Genomic DNA, 9,746 nt, shown 5'->3' on the forward strand with positions numbered 1-9,746 from the left:
ATAAAAACAGTAGCAAATAAAAAATATTAGCAAATATAGCTAGGGTAATTTTGTTTAGGTATAAAAAACAGTAGCAATTTTAAAAGAATAGTAGCAATTTTAAAAACAGTAGCAAAAAAATTAGGTATAAAAACAGTAGCAAATAAAAAAAGAGTAGCAAATATAGCTAGGGAAATTTTGTTTAGGTATAAAAACAGTAGCAAATAAAAAAAAGCAGTAGCAAATTAAAAAAACAGTAGCAAAAAATTAGGTATAAAAACAGTAGCAAATATAGCTAGGGCAATTTTGTTTAGGTATAAAAAACAGTAGCTACAATTTGTAAAAAGCATGAGCAACTGATCTGATTCATCTCATCCTCTCTCGATCTGCAGGATACAAGTGGAACAAGGCAGGGGCGTAGGTGCTTGCTACTCAGGCACGGCGGCAGAGCCAAGCACACCCTCCTCTCCCAAGGTACCAACCCCTCTTCCTCTCCCCCTGTATATACTGCTGTCCAGTACATTTTTTTGCTCAATTTGCTGCTGTCCAGTACATCTTGTTAAAATTGCTGCTGACCAGTACATCTTTGCAATATATGGTGATGTGTACCATTCTTGATAGGATGTATCAATTGTAGTAGATGGTCAAGAAGATGTATCAATTTCAAATGCAATGGTATACTTGTCCATCGAGAGGCCTTTTGCCTTGTCCACCCGAGAGGCCCTTGAGTTTGCCGGAATGTCGATTAACTTCCGTTCCGGCAAATTCGGGTACTCCATATGTCCTATTTTCAGCAAAGGTCATGCTGAAATTTTCCGTGAATTTTAGCATGACTTTGCTAAAAATAGGACATATGGGGTACTTGTGACTAATGCATGGGCCGGGGTATCTTAGTAGTTAATTAAGTAGGATCAAGTGCCCCGGCGTACTTGTGACTAATGCATGGCTTTTAGGGTGCCTCGGTGTCGATAAAAACCGAAATGATGAAAGCTTAGGCTTTTAGGGTGCCTCGGCGTCGAAAAACCCTCAATGATAAAAGCTTAGCTTTTAGGATGCCTCGGTGTCGACAAACCCTAAATGATGAGACCATGATCTTGTTCCTTGACAATAACCAACTTTTTGACCAAACTTTGTTCCTATTTAGAGAGAAACATGGCCAACAACGATGAGGCCGGGGGTTCGGGCGTCGACAAGCCATTCTGGAAGCTGTCCCAGGAGATGGAGGAACAACCTCACTTGTATGAGGACGCCGCCTTCCCCACCGATCCTGAGACCACTGATGGTACCGCCGAGGATGACCCCACTGATGCCACCACTGATGGTGCCGCCGAGGATGCCACCACTGATGATGGCGGCGCACGCACAGATGGCAGCCAACCGAAGAGGCAACGGAAGGACCGGCGCCCGACCGTGCTCCGCACCCTCAAGGAGGAAGTTACTGAAGTGGACTCCGACGGGAATCCAACGGCGCCCGAACGAATAGTCAAGGGGTACTCGCTTCAGCTCGGGTGCATTCTCCGGAGCACCGTCTCGATCAACACCGAGAACCTGAGGCATCCTGACCGAGGGAATTTGCGCAACCTCCTCTTCACGAAGCTGCACGAACGATACAAGTTCCCCGCTGAATTTGAAAACACAAGCCTCAAAGGGAATAAAGTGAACAATGCTGCCCTCACGAAGATGAGCAAGGCCCTGTCTACTTGGAAAAGCAATGTGAAGAGAATGATCGAGAAAGGTGAGAGTTATGAGAAGATCAAGGAGAAAAATCCTTCGATCACCGAAGATGACTACAACGACTTCAAGATCAATTGCTCGAGCACCGCAAACTCCGAATCAAGTAAGTGGGGGAAAGAAATGCGGGAGCTGAACTTAGGGGAACACACACTCGGTCCCGGCGGTTACAGAGTGGCGGAGCCTATATGGGACAAGGAGGAGGCGGACCGTGCCGAGCAAGGCCTACCGCCCCTCTTCGATAAATACGGTGACAAGCAGACCAGGAACTTTGTCAGGGCCCGGTACAAGAAGGACCCGAAAACAAAGGAGCTTACCACGGATCCGAAGACCAGGGCGCTTGAGCTTGTTCTGGTAAGGAATACACCCCCGCGTAATTAGCTCCATATGGTTGCATTCTAATTAATGAAGCCAAATTTCTAAATGGTTCACATTCCTTCCGCAGGCGACTGAAAGCAGTAGCGCGGGGTCGACTAAGAGCAACCCTTGGGACACCACTCTAAATAGGGCGTTGAATGTAATGAAGAACAAGGATAAGCTCAGTAAGCCGACGTCAGCTGGTCGTGTGGCCGGCAAAGGCTTGTCGACAAAATGGTCGTCATACTATGACACTGCTGGGTGAAAGGAGAAAAAGACCAGCTCGGAAAGCCAGGCGCGCGAGGTTCAAGAACTCAGGGCACAGGTGGCGCGGATTCCGGAGATTGTCCAAGAGCAAGTGCAACAACAACTCGGAGCGACGATCACCGCCATTGTGCCTACCTTGATCCAGGGGATTAGTGCGTGGATTGCGGGCGGCCAACAGGGGCCGCCCCCGATTCCTAGCTTCACGGCCAGCAACTCGCAGAACGCGATGGCGGGGCCATTGGTGTCTCCGGCGGAGCCGGCATTGGTGTCTCCGACGCCGGCACGGGAGCTTAATGCACCCGGGTGTACGCCGGCCGGCACCTCTGCAGCAAGCGGCCCCTCCGTCAACTGCACGCCCGCCGTTGGCGGTGCCTCGACATTAGCCGAGCTCGACGCCATCATCACGGTAACTAATTAAGCCTCTCTCGGCCGAGGACTTCATCTCCTTGCCTTTGACTGGGCATCCCTAACGCCCTACATGTTTTCGCAGGGCGCCGCCGACGTTCCGTGCACTCTCCTGCACTTCGTGAACAACGAGTTGGTCGATGTCGCCAAGGGCAAAATCGTTCAACCGGGCAACCCCTTGTTCCACGGTACCCAGATGCCACCCAACTTGTTTAGGGTTCAACTGGTTCGGGTGCTGCCAGGCTGCGACGAGGTGTTACCTCCGATTCGACCCATCGGGGCCGACGATGATGACGTGATGAACCTCAGCGCCTGCCTGAGCTGGCCCCTGCTTTGGCCGAAGAGCCAGATTCGTTTGGGGGCGGGGGACACCACCCCAAAGACAACACCGCCAGTCGTGCCGGCGCCAAGTCGGCCCCATGGCAAGACCGCCGCAACGGTGCCGGACATCCCTATGCCACTGGATCCAAACATGCATATGGCACAGGATCAGAACGACGACGACGACGATACATTTGCCAACGTCGATCAGTACTTTGCCGATCATGGGGACGGTGGCGACTTCATGGGGCCTCCTTCTCAAGAACCCAACCCAACAAAAGACGTGTGCGATCTAGCTGGTACCGCGGAGAAGCCAAGTTGCAACAGGCGTCGTCTGCAGTTCAGCTCTCAGGAGACGCCTCCAGCTGCCGACTTCACCGAGCCTCAGATAGGCGAGGTGCGAAATATGATCAGCCCCAACACACTCAAGAAGGCGGTCTGTGAGCAGAACTCGGTCCCATTACAGGAGATCAAGAAGAAGGCACGCAAAAGAAAGACTAACAAGGGTGCGGGCCAGCCGGCACCGAGTACGATCCGTGCTCAGGACGGGCCACCTTCAACTGCGGATATCTCGAGGAGGGTGCATGTGGCGGGTAGGCCGATGCTACCGAGAAATATGCTCGATGCTGCAACCGGTGCTATGCGGAGTCTGCATGACAGTGTTCTTTCTTTGGAGAAGCGGCGTCTCCGAGAGAAGGATGTGGCATACCCGGTTTTCGCGGCCAAGGTGCCAGAGGGCAAGGGCTTTGTGGATAACTCCATCGGGGGTACGATCGTCCTGCGGTTTGATGACATCCACGCTATGTTGAACCTTCATCCGCTGCACTACACCTTCGTTCGGCTATTTTCGCTGAGTATGGAGATGCGGATCATTCGCGACAAGACCCCGGACATCGTGATAGTCGACCCCTTCTACATGCGTGCCAAGATCTTGGGCAGCGCTGGGGACCGGCAAGTCGCGAGTTCTTACCTCGAAGGCGTCATTCTGGCAAACCAAGATAAGGATAACTTCCTCGTGCCTTACTTTCCCGAGTAAGTCCTCCCCTCAACCGCCCCGTAACATATGAATTCTTAGATTTCGATCGTTTTTCTTTTAACATTCCGTGTTTTCTGCAGTGACACACATTGCACGCTCATCCTCCTAAGCCCCAAATATTCCATGGCCACGTATTTCGACCCGGACCGTCAGTCGAACGTAGACTACACAAATGTCAAGAAGGTTCTTGATGATGTTCTCCCCGGCTACGTCAAATCTGGAGGCACCTTCACCAGGCCTATTCGTAAGTACGGCAAGCACGTGTTCTCCCACAATACGACGTTCTGCTGCGTCAAGCAGCCGCCTGGCGGTCAGAAGGGTGCCTACTACGCCATCCATCACATGCGGGCGATCGTACGGGACCATCATCAACTACTGCTACCGAGTAGACTCAAAGATTGGGCCGCGAGCGTGTCGGCAATCCAGGACGCGGACATCAGACAAGAATTCTTTCGCATCCAGTCGGAGTTTGCGGAAATCATCCATCAAGATGTCCTTCGTACCTCGGGGCAGTTCTACCTCAGAAATCAACCGTCCAACAGTGACATCGACACAATCCTACAAATGCAGGCTGACAACGCCCGTTGTTTCATGACTCCCACGATAGACGGCGGCTTCATCCACGCTCCGGTCCCTTGAGTCGAGTCGAAAGCAGTGATGCTGTGTCTAGTTCTGAAACATCGATTGGCTCATGTTGTAATTAAACTTTAATGAACTTGTAGTATGTCTCTTTGGTTTCGAGAGTCCTTCAACTTAGATGTAATCGATGCTATTAATGTCTTGCTTTTCTCTTCCGATCGTTCTGTTGCATACTTATATATTGCTTATGTATTGTCTGTGAATTGGTACTAACGTTTCGTTTGGCTACTGCATAGCGATGCCGTGGTATGTCGTGTACAAGGGTAAGGTTCCCGGAGTCTACGACGACTGGGAGGAGTGTCGGAGACAGGTTCACCGATTCAGCGGTAACAGTTACAAAGGGTACGCCACTAGGGCCGAGGCCGAATCTAGATACGCCCGCTATCTAGCGGGAGAGGGGAGGGAGCGTTGGAGGAACCGGATGAAGACGAGTTTCATCGTGATGATGCTCATCGTGATGACCGCAGCTCTCTTCTATGTGATGGTAGTTTAGATGATCGATATCGACTTGTAATGTGAAGACAAACTCGCGGTCTCGAGACTTGTAATATAATGTTCTATCTTTGTTCGGTCTTTTCAATTCGGAGACTAATATGATGAATTGTATTCGGAGACTAAAATGATGAATTGTATTCAGAGACTAATCTTCTATTGTATTCGATGAATCTGTTGTTGATGTGTGCTGTCTATATTTTGTCCAATTATACATTTTGTAACCTGTGCAAAAAACAGAAAAAAAAACCTAATATCCATACTAATGGCGCATCACATCATAGTGCGCCATTAGTATGCCAAAGGATACTAATGGCGCATCACTAAACAGTGCGCCATTAGTATGCCAAAGTTACTAATGGCGCATCCTGTTGTTGTGCGCCATTAGTATGCCAAAGCACCTGGGTATACATGGCCCCCTGGGAGGCATACTAATGGCGCACTGTTGTATATACTAATGGCGCATCTGGGGTGCGCCATTAGTATACCAGATACTAATGGCGCACCAGTGGTGCGCCATTAGTAAAATATACTAATGGCGTGCTACTAATGGCGCACCACTAATGCGCCATTAATGGCCAAATTAGGTGCGCCATTAGTAGGCCTTTTCCTAGTAGTGCTAACATCTACAAAACATCTCCATTTTCTTATTTGGACTCCCTACCTATTATTTTCTCGATCGTCCGATTTTAATCGGAGGGACCAAATGCCCCTATCAAAAATTCACTTGTTATATATAAGACCACCACCTACCAAATCAGTCCAACCCTAGCCTAAACCTATTCCCCTCCTTGCGCCGCCACCCACTCACCCTGTTCCTCGGGATCCTTCCCCGACCAACCACCTTGCTTTCAACGCCGCCCAACCAGATCGCCTAGCATCTCCCTCCTTGTTTTCATCCTCGAGCCAATCCCCTCGCTCGATCCAGCAGCCCAGCACCTAGCGCGCCTCCTTCCTCCAGCAGGAGCTCGACCTGCTGCCAGTGACAAGAACCAGGCCGTGCCCCTGCTTGTTTCTCTTTCCCTCGGTCTCTCTCTGCTGGTGACAAACACTCTCTCGTTTTCTCTGTGTCCCGCAGAACACCATGGATGCTCCGGCTCAACCCCGCCGCACCTTCGCCTCAACTCCGTCCGGATCGGCTCGGGTTCCCGCCGCTCCACCAACTCCCAGGGCCGTCCACCTGCGCCCGCACCCGTCGTCCGCCGCGCCCAGCAGAACCCGAGCCCCTGTGCCATGCTCCTCCTCTGCCCATGCGCCCGAGCTCGCCCGTCGTCGCGCGCCTCCAACCTCGGCCCCGCCACCACGTCCTGCCGGGCCTCTCGCGAGCCCGATGCTCGAGCTCCTCTGCCCGGGCGTCCCACGCGCCTCAAGCCGTCGTCGTCCTTCATCCGCGGCCTCCTCCTCGTCCAGGCCATCGCCGCCTCGTCTCGCTCCAGACCTGCTGCTGTGCTGCCGGCCACCTGGGCCAAGAGCAGATGAGCGCCGCCCCTCTCTTTCCCCGTGCTCTCCCTCCCTCTAGTTCCTTCTCTTTCTCTCTCTGATTTCTCCTCTGTCTTTTCTTCAGGAAATAGCTCCGCCATGGCCTTGCAGCTCCCGCCGCCGCTCTGCTCTGTTCGTGGCTGTCTCCGATAGATCCGACGCGGCCCCGTGTCTTCGGCTGCTTCCCCGCTGGATCCCGGAGCCACCGCCGCTCGCCTCCCCGGCGCCGCCTTCTGCATCGCCGTGAAACTGCCGCTGCTTCTGTTGCTCGTTCTTCAGCAGCGAGCAGAGCATCTCGCCCCGAACAGGTCTCCCCTCCTCGCCGTTGACAACGCCAAGGCCCAGCTCGCCCTCCACCTCCTCGCGGCCCAGATCCGCCAGCCCAAGCCAGCCAGTTTTGGCCCAATGTGAGGAGCCCCCTCTCTTGTGCACTGTTGGGTCTGCTCCAGTTTTAGTTTCGGCCCGTGTAGTTTTTTCCCAGATCTGCGATTTTGTCCATTATCCAGAGTATTGCAGTTTTACAGAAAAACCCCTCATGTTCATGCATTAATAATTAATTAACCGTGCATCTTTTGTAAATAATCTATATATGTAAAATGCTTAGAATTCTGTCTAGTTTATTACTATGCCACTTTCATCCATGTTTAAAATGTTTAACCTTGCTGTTTATTTAATTTGCTTAAATGCCATGTTAAAATGATTTATTTCATAACTAATTAACCGTAACTCGGATTTAAATAAACTTTATATGCAAATGGGGTAGAAAAATGCATAGATTAACATGGTGAACTTTATTTTGCTGTTTACCAACATTAAAATTGTGTTTATGGCAGAACAGTACCATAACCAAAATATGCACATGAGGATTTTCCGGAATTGTTGTTTGTTGTTCCGGCCTCATTTAAACTTGCCTAAATAGTTAGTTTACTTATGCTTCACCTCTTGCCATGTTAATCAACATTTAATATTGTTGGGTACATAACCGAGAGAACTAAATAATTGATGTGGTGTTTCGTCAATATGCAACTCGTTGCATATTGAGCTCCACTTAATTTGTAGTGTTGTTTGTTGCACTTCAAGACATGTTTCTGTGATGGTTGTTTACTATGTTGTTTGTTCCTTTCTGGGTTGCTTCTCTCGTTAGCTTCGGTTTCGTTCCGGAGTTGTGAGGATTCGTTCGTCTACGTCCGTTTGTCTTCTTCATGGACTCGTTCTTCTTCCTTGCGGGATCTCAGGCAAGATGACCACCCCTCGAAATCACTTCTATCTTTGCTTTGCTAGTTGCTCGTTCTATTGCCATGCTGCGCTACCTACCACTTGCTATATCATGCCTCCCATACTGCCATGTCAGCCCCTAACCTTTCACCCTTCCTAGCAAACTGTTGTTTGGCTATGTTACTGCTTTGCTCAGCCCCTTCTTATAGCATTGCTAGTTGCAGGTGAAGATGAAGATTGCTCCATGTTGGATTATGTTTATTTTGGGATATTACAATATCTCTTATCTTAATTAATGCATCTATATACTTGGTAAAGGGTGGAAGGCTCGGCCTGATGCCTGGTGTTTTGTTCCACTCTTGCCGCCCTAGTTTCCGTCATACCGGTGTTATGTTCCTTGATTTTGCGTTCCTTACGCGGTTGGGTGATTTATGGGACCCCCTTGACAGTTCGCTTTGAATAAAACTCCTCCAGCAAGGCCCAACCTTGGTTTTACCATTTGCCTACCTAAGCCTTTTCCCTTGGGTTCTGCAGACTCAAGGGTCATCTTTTTTTTAAACCCCCGGGCCAGTGCTCCTCTGAGTGTTGGTCCAACCTGTCAGTCGCCGGTGGCCACCAGGGGCAACTCTGGGCTCGCCTATCGGAAGCTTGGACAATCCGGTGTGCCCTGAGAACGAGATATGTGCAGCTCCTATCGGGATTTGTCGGCACATTCGGGCGGCTTTGCTGGTTTTGTTTTACCATTGTCGAAATGTCTTGTAACCGGGATTCCGAGACTGATCGGGTCTTCCCGGGAGAAGGAATATCCTTCGTTGACCGTGAGAGCTTATAATGGGCTAAGTTGGGACACCCCTGCAGGGTATTATCTTTCGAAAGCCGTTCCCGCGGTTATGTGGCAGATGGGAATTTTTTAATATCCGGTTGTAGAGAACTTGACACTTGACCCTAATTAAAACACATCAACCGCGTGTGTAGCCGTGATGGTCTCTTCTCGGCGGAGTCCGGGAAGTGAATACGGCTTTTGGGTTATGTTTGACGTAAGTAGGAGTTCAGGATCACTTCTTGATCATTGCTAGTTGACGACCGTTCCGTTGCTTCTCTTCTCGCTCTCACTTACGTAAGTTAGCCACCTTACATGCTAGTGCTTGCTGCAGCTTCACCACCTTACCTTTTCCTATCCATAAGCTTAAATAGTCTTGATCTCGCGGGTGTGAGATTGCTGAGTCCTCGTGACTCACAGATACTTCCAAATCATATGCAGGTGCTGATGATGCCAGTGCAGGTGACGCAACTGAGCTCAAGTGGGAGCTTGATGAAGATCTTGTTCGTTGTGTTGTTTCTTTTCATGTTGATTAGTAGTGGAGCCCAGTTGGGACGATCAGGGATCTAGCAGTTGGGTTGTCTTCTTTTATTTTGGTTCCGTAGTCGGACCTATGTGTGTATCTCTGGTTGATGTATGATTTATTTATGTATTGTGTGAAGTGGCGATTGTAAGCCAATTCTTTATCCCATTCTTGTTCATTACATGGGACTGTGTGAAGATGACCCTTCTTGCGACAAAACCACAATGCGGTTATGCCTCTAAGTCGTGCCTCGACACGTGGGAGATATAGCCGCATCGTGGGCGTTACAAGTTGGTAATCAGAGCCATCCCCGACTTAGGAGCCCCTTGCTTGATCGAATCACTGGCGTTGTTGAGTCTAGAACAAAATGTTTTGAGTCTTAGGATTATATATATCGGAGAGTAGGATTGTTTTTACTCCTCAGTCCCTTCGTCGCTCTGGTGAGGTCTCCTGACGTAGAAGTTTTGACTCTTCTCTCCTCA

Source organism: Triticum aestivum, chromosome 6D, assembly GCF_018294505.1.
Source record: "Triticum aestivum cultivar Chinese Spring chromosome 6D, IWGSC CS RefSeq v2.1, whole genome shotgun sequence".
Taxonomy (NCBI): Eukaryota; Viridiplantae; Streptophyta; class Magnoliopsida; order Poales; family Poaceae; genus Triticum; species Triticum aestivum.